This window comes from Mobula birostris, chromosome 5, assembly GCF_030028105.1.
Source record: "Mobula birostris isolate sMobBir1 chromosome 5, sMobBir1.hap1, whole genome shotgun sequence".
Taxonomy (NCBI): Eukaryota; Metazoa; Chordata; class Chondrichthyes; order Myliobatiformes; family Myliobatidae; genus Mobula; species Mobula birostris.
This window is the reverse complement of record NC_092374.1, coordinates 193,831,999-193,844,818: the sequence shown is the minus strand read 5'-3', so window position 1 is coordinate 193,844,818 and position 12,820 is coordinate 193,831,999. Positions and strand designations below refer to the sequence as shown.

Genomic DNA, 12,820 nt, shown 5'->3' with positions numbered 1-12,820 from the left:
TTATAGATAATGGGCAAATACTGGGTGTGGCTGTGATGGTGACCCTAGTTGACCACACCAGGCCACCCCACCTCCAGCGGGTGCCAGCTCACTTTTTTCCCTCGGCAGTCACTGGGTTCGAATCCCACCCCAGTGCAGAAAAACGCAGGGTGCAATTCTGCACATACCTGCCAACTCTTACAAATTTCTTTCCATGCACCATAGCAAGCATTCTATCTGGATGCATAGTGGCTTGGTATGGTAACTGCTCTGCATGTGACCACAAGAAACTGCGGGGAGTTGTGGACCCGCTCAGCACGTCACGGGAACCAGCCTCCCCTTCATGGACTCTGTCTAGACTTTTTGCTGCAAAACCAAATACCCCACCCTCTCTGGACGTTCTCTCTTCTATCCTCTTCCATTGGGCAGAACATACAGAAGTCTGAAGACACACCCCAGCAGGTTCAAGGATTGCTTCTATCCCATTAATATCAACCTCTTGTATGACAAGATGGATTCTTGGCCTCATAATCTACCCTGCTATGATCTTGCACTTTATCATGTACCTGCACTTCACTTTTTGGCAGCTTTTACACTTCATTCTGCATTGTTATTGTTTTACCTTGTTCTAGTTCAAATTCAAGTACAAATTTAATTGCCATTCAGCCATACCTGAATACAGCCAAATGAAAGTGTTATTCCAGAGCCAAGGTGCAAAAGACAGTACACACAGCACAAGGCATGTACAGCACATATAAGATGCCAGTAAAGTACAGTCACACAATAATGTTATAGTCCAATTCCCAGAGTCAAGGAAAGCTACAGCAGTCGGCAATCAAACACAACAGAGCTTGACTTCTGCTGAGCAAACACTAGGGAGCAGCACCAATGCCAGCAGCATGGATGCCACACCACACCAGCTCTGTTGCCTTTCTCCAGGGTAGCTGCAAATAGGCAAACGCAGCAGCTTGAGGCCTAGTCCATACTACACTGAGACCACATAGCTCCCCGCCGTTCGCCAATAAACCAGTGAACCTGACTTGCAGCATTCCACATTACCATTGGCCAACAGAGCCTTGCAATCACACTGTTAGATTACACACTGTCTTTGTGTGCGGACTCCAATGCCTCTCTTTCACAGGCAGTAGCACAGTCCTCACCAAGTCCAGCTCCCTCAGTTTCTCTGGCCATGAGCCACTCGCTGATGGGGTAGACCTGCAGTATTTTAAGTTCTTGATGTCCAGCAGTTGAGAAAAAAATTAAACAGGCAATAACACCTTTGGGTGGCCCCATAGAAGGGGCTGTGTCTGAGTGCACTGCCATCTTACTGGAAGTCAATGCATTGTGCTTTGATCTGTTTGAGCAGTATGCAAGACAAGCTTTCACTGTATCTTGGAAGATGCAGCAACAATAAACCAATAACTATTCTCCCTCGAACCCCTGAATTCTCGGGTTTATATGTAACAAAAATAAACCAAAAGTAATACTGAGCAGAGTGCAGCCCAGTCAGTCCAGTTGGAGTGAAACCCTGAGCTACCCCTCTAACTACCTCACTATACCTTTCTCTCTCTCCCACCCTGTCTCCCCCTTCCCCTTTTCCCCCCTCTCTTAACCCCCTCCCCAATCTTGGAGGATGATTTAGCACTCTTGTTTTTAATGCTCCAAACATGGGAAAAAGATTCTGGCTATCTTCCCGATCTATGTCTCTTGTAATTTTGCATACTTCCATCAGTCTCCTCTCAACCTGCTTTGCTCGAGGGAAAACAAGCCCAGTCTGTCTAGTCTCTATCCAAAACTAAGGTCCTCTGACAAGGGCTACAAATCTGCATTCTCTTTTTTCAGCGGCATCCTGGTGAACTTCATGCTGCACGGTCACGCCCTCCCTGTAGCTTTGGTCAGACTCCACTTGGAGGATTGAGCTCCGTTTCCAAGAACTGGCATTGGAGAGGGTGTACGAGCACGATCCTGGGAATGAATGGTTAACGCATGAGGAGCTCCGAGGCTGTGTTCTGTCCCTGGGTTTTAGAAGAATGCGGGGGAACTCATTGAAACCTATCAAATATTGAAAGGCTTAGTTAGAGTGGATCTTGAGAGGAATTTTCCAATAGTGGGAGGTTTTAGATCAGAGGGCACAAGCTCAGAGTAGAAGGACATCCATTTAGAACAGAGATGAAAGGGAATTTCTTGGACCTAAGGAGAATGGAATTCATTACCACAAATGGCTGTGATGACCAAGTCACTGGGTATATTTAAAGCAGAAGTTGATAGTTTCTTGATTAGTAAAGATGTCAAAGGTTATGGGGAGAAGACAGGATAATGGATTGAAGAATGAAAATGGATTAGCTATGAAGGAATGGCTGTGTAGACTTGATGGGCTGAATGGCCTAATTCTGCTCCTATGTCTCATGGTTCTATGGTGGTGACCGGAACTGCAGATCCTCGGTTGAGTTGTGATTGATCCATGGCTTTCCAGGCCTGGCAGTCCATTTTATTTATTTTCATTGAGAGATACAGCACAGTAACAACTTTGCCATGGACAGTCCTGAGCCTGGCTGTGAAAGGAAGAGGGGTGGGCATGCGGCTACCAGCCCCGTCCCGTAACAACCCAGAGCTACAGAAATGCTAACATGAAGCTCCGAAGACCTCATCCCTGGGAGAGGAAGGGTACACCAAGAAGATGTGCTACACCTGGGGTCAATTTGACTGACTGGCCCAGGACAGAGCTGCACTTGGCGGCCTACGCCCCAGTAGGGGTGATGGACTTTAGAGAAGAGAGGCAGCGCTGTAACAGGTGCTTCCTGCCCAGCAAGCCCTGTCCGCCCAGCTGGATCCCTGCGACCAGTTAACCTACTAGCCCATATGCCTTTGGGGTGTGGGAGTAAGGCAGAGCACAGAGAGGAAACCCACATGGCCCAGGAGGACGTACAAACTCCACACAGACAGTGGCAGATCGGAACCCAACCTGCTGGTTCTGCTAACTACTACACTAAAGTTCTGCTCCGAATCGGCTGCCTATCGCTGACATCCCATCCTCTCCTGTGTGCCATTCTTCCTTTGACTTTCCCCAGTCTCTATCTCAGTGCCATACCTGGGATCTAGCTGTGCAAAACCTGCCTTTCGGTTTAAACGTTGGGCCCAAGCTAACTTGGTCGACACCTTGCCTGTCAGACACCCTGAGAGTATTCAATGGAGGGATTCCATGGAAACCTCTTCGTACCATTTGTGAGCCTCAGAGACCTCTGCTGGCAGACAGCAGCCCCCCCCCCCACACAGGAGCAGAGTTCAGGGGTCGGACAACTGCAGGCAAATCTCACCGTGCAGAAACCCAGACCTGAGGGCTGACAGACGGCAATTCAGTTGTGTCTTCCACCCTTGTCCTTCACGGCAGTGGGCATGGGGAAATGGTTTAGAAGGTGCTGACAGAGTATCAAGGAACTGCAGTGTATTTTATAGCCTCAGTGATACATAGAGCGAGACATCATCATCTCCACCATCCAGGCCACACCATCTTCTCACAGCTACCATCGGGCAGGAAGTACAGAAGCCTGAAGTCCCACACCACCAGGTTCAGGAACAGCTACCTACCCTCAACTATTCAGTTCTCTAACCAACCAGCACACCATAATCACTACATACAGTACAGCAACAGTATGACCACTGTGATCACTTTGCACTACGGCAGACTTTTTTGTCAACCCTTTCACTTCTTTCACTAAAGTGCATGACCATACACTACAAAACACTGTATTCCATCTTCCACTTCTTTGCCCATTCTCCTAATCTGTCTGTCCTTCTGAAGCCTCTCTACTTCCACAAAACTACCTGGCCCTCCACCTATCTTTGTATCATCTGCAAACTTTGAAACAAAGCCATCGATTCCATCATCCAAGTCATTAACATATAGCGTAAAACAAATCGGTCCCAACACAGACCCCTGTGGAACAGCACCAGTCGCCGGCAGCCAAACAGAAAAGGCTCCCTTTATTCCTACTCTTTGCCAACTGCCAGTCAACCACTGCTTTATCCATGCTAGAATCTTTCCTGTAATACCATGGGCTCGTAGCTTGTTAAGCAGTTTCACATGTGGCACCTTGTCAAAGGCCATCTGAAAATCCAAATGCACATCAGCTGATTCTCCTTTGTCTATCCTGCTTACTATTTCTTCAAGGAATTCCAACAGATTTGTCAGGCAAGAATTTTTCTTGAGGAAACCCTGCTGACTATGGCCTATTTTAGTATGTGCCTCCAAGTACCCCAAAACCATATCCTTAATAACTGACTCCAACATCTTCCCAACCACTGAGATCAGACTATCCTATAATTTCCTTTATTCTGCCTCTCTCCCTTCTTGAAGAGTGGTATGACATTTGCAATTTTTTAGTCTTCCAGAGCCACTCCGGAATCTAGTGATTTTTGAAAGATCATTACTAATGGCTCCACAATCTCTTCAACTACTTCTTTCAGAATCCTGGTGTGTACACCATCTGGCCCAGGTGACTTATCTACCTTCAGGCCTTTCGGTTTCCCAAGAACCTTCTCCCTAGTCATGGTAACTTCCCACACTTCATGACCCCGACACCTGGAACTTCCTCCATACTGCTTGATTCCTCCACAGTGAAGACTGATGAAAAATACTTATTCAGTTCGTCTGCCATTTCATTTTCCCCCATTACTACCTCTCCAGCATTGATATCCACTCTTGCCTCTCTTTTACACTTTATGTATCTGAAGAAACTGCTGGTAAATCTAATATTTTTCTGTTCTAGGTGTGACCTTTCTTCTCAGAATTGTGTGTAATTTAATTTAATTTATGTGTTTTAGAGAATGCTGTTTATATGATGCTATGTGCCTGATTTCTTTTAATTGCACTGTGCGTGCATGTACTTGTGCATGTGCAATAATCTCCACTTTGACTTTGTCAGGACCTGGGCAAGAGGCACGGCAACCTGATGTCCCTCATCATCAGGTTCACCAACAGCTACCTCCCTTCAACCATTTGGTCCTTGAACCAACCTGCACAACCCTAGTCACTACCTCAGTATAGTAACAATGTGACTGCTTTGCCCTACAGCAGGGTTCCTTTTGGTTCTAATTGTTTTCTTCCTTGTAAAAAATGGTGAAAAGTTCATCTTTAATTTCTGCTTTTTTTTGGTGAACGTTCATCACATCACAAGTAAAGCCCTCCTCACCACTGAGTGCATCCATACAAAACGCTGTCGTAGGAAAGCAGCTTCTGACATCAGGACCCCCACCACCCAAGTCATGCTCTCTTCATGCTGCTTCCATCAAAAAAAAAGGTACAGGAGCCTCAGAACCCACGCTGCCAGGTTCAGGAACAGTCATTACCTTTCAACCATCAGGGTGTTGAACCAGAGGGGATAATTTCACTCAATTTCACTTGCCCCACCACAGAGATGTTTCCACAACCTGTGGACTCACTTTCAGGGACTCTTCATCTCGTGTTCTTGGTGTTTATTTATTATTATTATTATTTCTTCATTTTTGTATTGACACAGTTTGTTTTCTTTTGCACACTGGTTGAATGCCCAAATTGGTGCAATCGTTCATTGCTTCAGTTATGGGTACTATTCTATGGACTTATTGAGTATACCCACAAGAAAATGAATCTCAGATTTGTATATGGTGACATATGTGTAATTTAATAAATAAATTTACTTTGAACTTTATTACATCCGCCCTGGTAGACAGAGCTATATTATATCCTGTATACACAGCTCTGTCGCATCAGCCCCTGATTTCAGAATATCACACTATCTCCAGTATTGTGGGCTGTGTAACATTATCCACCCCCAACCCCCTCCACCGTATAAAGAGTGACTTGGCCGAATACCCAGCAATGACACTAGAAGTTTGTGAGTTTAATTTGAACATTGAATACTGCTGTGTGAGCCTGTGATGTTGCTGCAAGCAAGTTTTTCATTGCACCTGTGCATACGTGTGCCTATGGCAATAAACTCAACTTTGATTAATAATAATAATAATAATTTTTGAACATCTGCAGGCATTCTGACCTCTGCAAGGGACTGGCAGCTGTTGGTGGACCTCGAAGGGTAGCTGAAGATCCCCAACTATATCGCAGCCGCCACGCTGCGACCAGACATTGTCCTAGTGTCTGAGTCGACTAAGCAAGTGGTGCTGCTGGAGCTGACAGTCCCATGGGAAGATCGCTTGGAGGAGGCCTTTGAAAGGAAGCTCTCCAAGTACGCAGGACTGGTCAGCAACTGTCAGCAGGCTGGGTGGAGAGCGAGGTGTCTCCCAGTGGAGGTTGGTTGTAGGGGATTCATAGCCTGTTCTTTAGTTAGAGCCTTCAGCACTTTGGGCATCGAGGGAGAGAGGAAGAGGAGAGCCATCCGCAGTACCACCGATGCAGCAGAGAGGGCCTCAAGATGGCTGCGGCTCAAAAGAGGGGAGCCATGGAGTCATAAGTAGCTAGCCATCTGGACACAAGCTGGGGTCTGATCAGCCCCGGCTGGGTCACCTGGAGGAGGTTGTATGATGTTGAAAGACCCGAAACACCCGATGATTCCAGGAACATCACTGAAGATGTATCCAGAAGCATCAATAGATGTATGTGCACAGTAACATGTTCCATTTATTTTAATCTGTCACTGTTATAAGTAATTACTACAGGTAAATAAGCAACAGGACTCATCCTTTTTCCTTAAAAAGTCCATAACTATTGTAACTAGTTCATTAATCAATGATAATCTCTGCTCAAAATTACCATGGCAATCAAAAGAATTTTTTTAATAAGATTACTGCCAATTTTGGCACGCACTATGAATGGTTCACTACCCCTTGTCTACCTTTTCTGTATTTCATAATCTTAAAAACCTCCATCAGATCTCCTTTCAGCCTCTGACGCTCTAGGAAGGCACAGCAATTTTTTTCCTCACAGCTCAGTGTTGACCCCTGGATGTTGAAGAAGGGGGAACAGAAGATGAATACTGTACCAGAGAGTACATGGTTAGACTCTCTCTTGCCAGAGTTTGTGCTTGTTTGACACTTACAACACTGACCATCTGCTTATCACCAGCTTCTGACTTCCCAGCACATCCAAATCTGCATTCCTCTGGAGATACGCCACTGGACTGCTGCCTCGCTCACTCACTTGTGTCAGATCCCCGCTATGCACCCATTGTTAACACCACAACCTGTCCCTTTGTCTTCAGGCAGCTGTCGACCATTTGCCTGACCGCATCCATGACATCACCCTGTTCCCACTCTGTGTTCAGGGCTCGGTTACGTAATCTCGACCCATCCTGTGCTCAGTATACACTCAGAGGACACTTTGCTAGCTACCACCTGTACCTGATAAAGTGACCACTGAGTGTACTGTACATTCGTGCTCTTCTGCTGCAGAAGAGAGGGAAAACTCTGATTTCAAACCTCCGCTGCCTTGCGGCCATACCCACTCATGGGAAAGGCTTCGGGAGTAAACCCTGAGGACAAATCCGGAGCTGGAGTCCCTAAGGCAGTCCGACGTTGCCTTCAACTTCGTTCTGGCAACTCCTTGACATCACTGGTGCCAAGATGTATTGGCCCTTGCCCCTCCCTTGGACAATATTGGTGTCGTGGAGAGGGGAGACTTGCTGCATGGGCAACTGCCGGTCTTCCATACAACCTTGCCCAGGTCTGCGCCCTGGAGATTCCAGGCACAGATCCATGGTCTCGCAAGACTAATGGATGCCACCATATCTGCTGCTGTAAGGCATCCACTTCAGCTGTGCACTTAGAGTTGCTCTTCTGCACTCCACTGTTGTAATGCGTGGTTATTTGAGTTACTGTCGCCTTCCTGGCTATTCAACTCTAAGGGAGAAGCGTTTTTGCTCACAAAGCCATTAGCCCTGGATTTTTTTTTCCGCACCATTCTCTCTAAATTTTAGAACTGTTGTGCATGAAAATCCCAGGAGGTCAGCCGTTTCTAAGGTACTCAAAACACCCTGTCTGGCACCAACAATCTTTCCATGGTCAGAGTCAGTTAGACCACATTACTTCCCCATTCTAGCGTTGAGTCTGAGCAACAAACTGAACCTCCTGACCACGCCTTCATACTTTTATGCATTGAGTTGCTGCCTCGTGATTGGCTGATTAAATATTTGCATTAAGGGCAAGTGTACAGATGTACCATATCTGTACAAAGCATCTGATACATCATTGTGTACAGTCAGGGGCCCAGCATACCACCCTCTGTATACAGAGTCTGATCCATCACTACCTGTGCTTTTGGCCACTGTTACATCCCCCTCCATTATGTTGCCATCTGTGTTCAAGCTTCTCTACGTTCCTCCTCTGCGCTGAAGGGGCTATTGCATTAGCCCCTTTACACAGGGTTCCATTACATCTTATATACAAGGCTCTACACTCAACACTGTGCACAAGGCTCTGTTACTTGATACACTGTACACTGGGCTATATTACTCGGCCCCTGTACATGGGCCTCCATTATATCCTATATACGAAGCTTCATAACATCTCTCCTTGTCCAAAGGGCTCTGTTACATTCCATACACAGGATTCTATTCCTGTGACAACTAAAACTTCCTTAAACTTCTACAGGTGTGTCGTGGAGAACATATTGACTGGCTGCATCATTCCCTGGTAAGGAAACAACAATGCCCCAAGTGGAAAATCGTACAAAAAGTAGTGGATATGGCTCAGTCCAACATGGGTAAAGCCCTCCCCACCACTGAGCACATCTGTATGATGCGTTGTCATAGGAAAGCTGTATCCTACATCGGGGACCTCCGCCAACCAGGTCATACTCTCTTCTCACTGCTGCCATCAGGAAGAAGGTACTGGAGCCTCAGGTCCCACACCACCAGGTTCAGGAACAGATATTAACCATCAGGCTCTTTATCCAAAGGGGATAACTTCACTTGCTCCATCATTGAAATGCTCTCACATCCAATGGACTCACTTTCAAGGACTCTGCGTCTCATGTTCTCAATATTTATTGCTTATTTATTAGTATTTCTTTCCTTTTCCACTTACACAGTTCGTTGCCTCTGCACACTGGTTGAATGCCAAGTTGGTGTGGTCTTTCATTGATTCTGTTATGGTTATTATTCTATTATGGATTTATTGAGTATGCCCACAAGAAAATGTATCTCAGGGTTGAATATGGTGACATATATGTACTTTGATAATAAATTTACTTAGAATTTTACTACATTAGTCCTTGTAAATAGGGTATATTATGTTCTATATACTCGGCTCTGTCACATCAGCCCTTGATTTCAGGATGCTACATTATCCCTGTATTATGGACTCTTTCACATTACTGCCCACCCCTGGTATAAAGGGTAACTTGGCTGAACTCTCAGCAATGATCCCAGAGGTTTGTGACTCTCAAATCCCAGTCTTTGGCCCTGAGGTTGTTGGCACTCTGCTGTACACCAGGGGAAGGGTTGACAGAATCTTAAACTCTCACAAGTCATGTTCCTACACCGTCCCACCTTGGTGAACAGAAGTCCACACCTCGAGATGTCTGTTCTCTAGCTGTGCCCCTAGGAATGTCTCCTCCAACAACCCTGTCCCCTTTCAGTGCTGAATCCTGAGGTTCTGAAACATCTCTCCCACTGGATTCATCCACCTGGAAGACTCACAAAACCAGGCTCAAGGGTCCTCTATCATTGGCACCTCCATCCCCAATTCCCAAACCATGTTTTGTTTGAGAACTACGTTCTTTGCTCCAGTAAAGTTATGTGGCATGTTGTGGTGTTACTTGGACTTCTCCTCGAAAAAATCTGACTGGGAAAAGAGTCCAGGAAACACAAGTTAACCATTACTGTCGCTACAACAATGGGGTTAAGAGCACGACACAACAGTCTCAGTGCGCCTACGACAATACAGCACCGCTGTCGGTGAGACCAGAGTCAAGCACCAGATGTCTGAGGACTGAAGGAGCCTGGCCTGGGAGTGGTGGCTTGTCTGTGTGTGTGAGTGGGTGGGAAAGGGGCTTGTTTTGTTGCCCTTGTCGTCACTTGAGTTCCTCCGCTGAACATTGTAGACATGCTATGTTGGCGCTGGAATATGTGGCAACACTTGGGGGCCACCTCTGGCACATCCTTAGGTTGTGTTGGTTGTTGATGCCCTCATGTCAGGCACCCCACAGAGTGTTAAACGGCCAGCTACATCATGGTTGACACTCAGCTGGAAGGCCGAAGAAGCGCTATAAGGATCAGATGAAGAATGCTTTAAGAAAGTGCAAGATCAGACCGGAGGACCTGGAGGATGTTGCTGCTGACCGTACCATGTGGCGACAGCTGTGTATGGACAAGGTTCATATTCTGGAGATGGAAAGAACAACCAGAAGACAGCAGAAGAGAGCCAGGAGAAATGCAGCCATGGTTGCCACCACTACTACATATAGTGTAGAAGTTATGGTATGGCAATTGTCCTGTATTGGACCGCAAAGCACTCCAGTGTGTGGTGAAAACTGCCCAGCGGATTATCAGCACCCAATTGCTCACCATTGCGAACATCTACCATAAACGCTGCCTAGGCAGGACAAAAAGCATTATCAAGGATGCATCTCACCCTAACCATGGACTTTTTAACTCTCCTCCCATCTGGTAGGTGCTACAGGGGCCTCCGCTCCCGCACCAGCAGGCACAGGGGGAGCTTCTTCCCTGAGGCTGTGACTCTGCTGAACCTCACATCACAGCACTAAGCAGTATTGCATCCGTATTGTACCGTCTCAGTACTTTTATATTTGTGTGCTGTAGCACTTTTTTTATTCACTGTTATTTTGTAAATAACACTATCCTTTGCATTTCTGGTCAGATGCTAAATGCATTTCATTGGCTTTGTATCTGTATTCGGCACAATGACAATAAATCTAATCTAATATACAAGTTCCACCCACAATAGAGCTTGTGGGTCCAGGTTAGGACTGTACAGTCATCAAAGATCTCACCGTTGAAGGAGTGGACGTTGTCATCGGATTTCGATGGACAACCGAAGAAGAAGACACTAATCCCATTGTCTTCTCCCCACATTCCCTCAATGTCACCCCCACCCCCAGATACACCACGGGCAAGTTAAAACAATGAATTAACCAACTAACCTGCATGTCTTTGGGATGTGGGAGGTAACTGGATCACCTGGGGAAAACTCGCCAGGCACTGGGAGAACGTGCAGACTCCACACAGACAGGAGAACCTAGCTCTCCAGAGCTGTGAGGAAGTGACCCTTCTATTGGGCAACCCTGCCTCCTCTCGTCCAATGAGAGGAGGGTGAGGTCCACCTCACTACTTCTGCTACAATACCCCTCCCCTATCGTTCAGCAATAGCGATCTCTCCCACTGGAATCAGACTCAGAATCAGATTTATATCACCGACAAATGTGATGCAATTTATTGTTTTGCAGCAGCAGGACAATGCAAGACTTAAAAAGCTGTAAATTACAATAAGAACTTTATTTTTAAAAAAGAGATAAATTAGGGGAGATTTACTCAAGAGAGGGCAAAATATGGAAATAGGTTGACATTAAACTGCTGGTATGAGATGGTCAGTGAGTCAAAGATCTGGAATGGGGGCTGGGTAGAATTGAGACCAGTTCGAAGTCCTAAGAGAAAATGAAAAAGATAATATTTCTGGATGATCCTCCCGGCAAGAGAAAATATGGGTGATTTGGGGATATTTCAGCTCCTGCACGTTTTCCCGATCTGCTAGGGGTCAGGGGAAGTAGATGCAACACCAGCTTAAAGATATCTGCTAAACATATGTTGAGGGAATATTAGTAATAAATGGATCTTTTTTTGTGAAGGACTGGTGTGAAGGAAAAGCCTTCTGCAAAGTGAAATTTTGGGGAAGACTAGGGGCCATGGTTGTAAGGTCAAATGTGTAGGGATGATGCACCCTAATCCCTCTCCCTTTCCCCACAATATAGTAGACTAAAGTGATTAACAGGATGGCTACTGGCGGGCCGAAGGGCCTCATCCCCACCTTTGGCGCCTACCAAAGTTTGCCTAGTGTAACGGTTTCCTTCTGTCCACACAACAGAGTGGGTTGCAAATTGTCTCGAGTATGTTGAGTAAGGTGAGAGTGTTGCGGGGGGGGGGGCGTGGAGGGTAGCGGGCGAAATTAAGGGGTCTGCGTAGGCTCGATGGGCCGAAGTGCATCTGTCTCTGTAAACAGGGGTCCCAGGTTCTAGGCACAACCCAAGGACAAGCACCCTGACAACAAGCTGAGACACAATAACGCGGACACACTGACCTCCGGCAGCCGGCTCTGCGGGCGAGAGGAAGGGTTGGTAGCAATGGGTCGCGATCCCTCATCCCCAGCTGAGTGGACGCCAGCAAGCACTCGCCACCTCCATGGACACTTCTCTCTCTCTCTAGCTGCCCGGACAGTGATCGAACTTTCAGACCGCAGAGGGGAGTGAGCTAGACGCGGTGTTGTACCCGAGACCCAAACCCGCGCTGTCGCCGTCTGATCCGCCTTTCCTTTGTGTCTGCCTCCGCGGTTTCGCACCGACTGGAAGCTCGGCAGTGCTCTCGCTGCTTGCATGACATTGCTGCGGACCTCCCCGTCGCCACAACCTTGCCCTCCCCCACCCCCGCCCTCAATTACCACTCTCTCTGTCTCCTCCCACACCCTCATTAAGACGCCTCCATCAATCAGCCTAGATGATGGGCTCAGCGCCAACCTGTTAAAACTGGCGGCACGGTCGGGGTAAAAATAACACAGTCCCCTCGGCGATTATTTCTGTGCGTGGACGCGAACTTGGGGGAGGAGGTCAACGCTGATTCAGCTCAGCAAAAAGACAGCAAGATGCTGGAAATCTGAAAAAAAACAAACTATTGGGAAAACT

At 46.9% G+C, this 12,820-nt stretch overlaps 1 protein-coding gene across 1 annotated transcript in view; it reads right to left on the bottom strand.

Moving 5' to 3' along the window:
* LOC140198189 (discoidin domain-containing receptor 2-like) overlaps nt 1-12,509 on the bottom strand; it is a 147,121-nt gene extending 134,612 nt beyond the window's left edge. The window contains exon 1 of the mRNA XM_072259201.1: nt 12,223-12,509. The gene's annotated coding sequence lies outside the window, so the exon portion shown is untranslated. The remainder of the gene's footprint in view (nt 1-12,222) is intronic.
* Between the last annotated feature and the right edge of the window lie 311 nt (nt 12,510-12,820).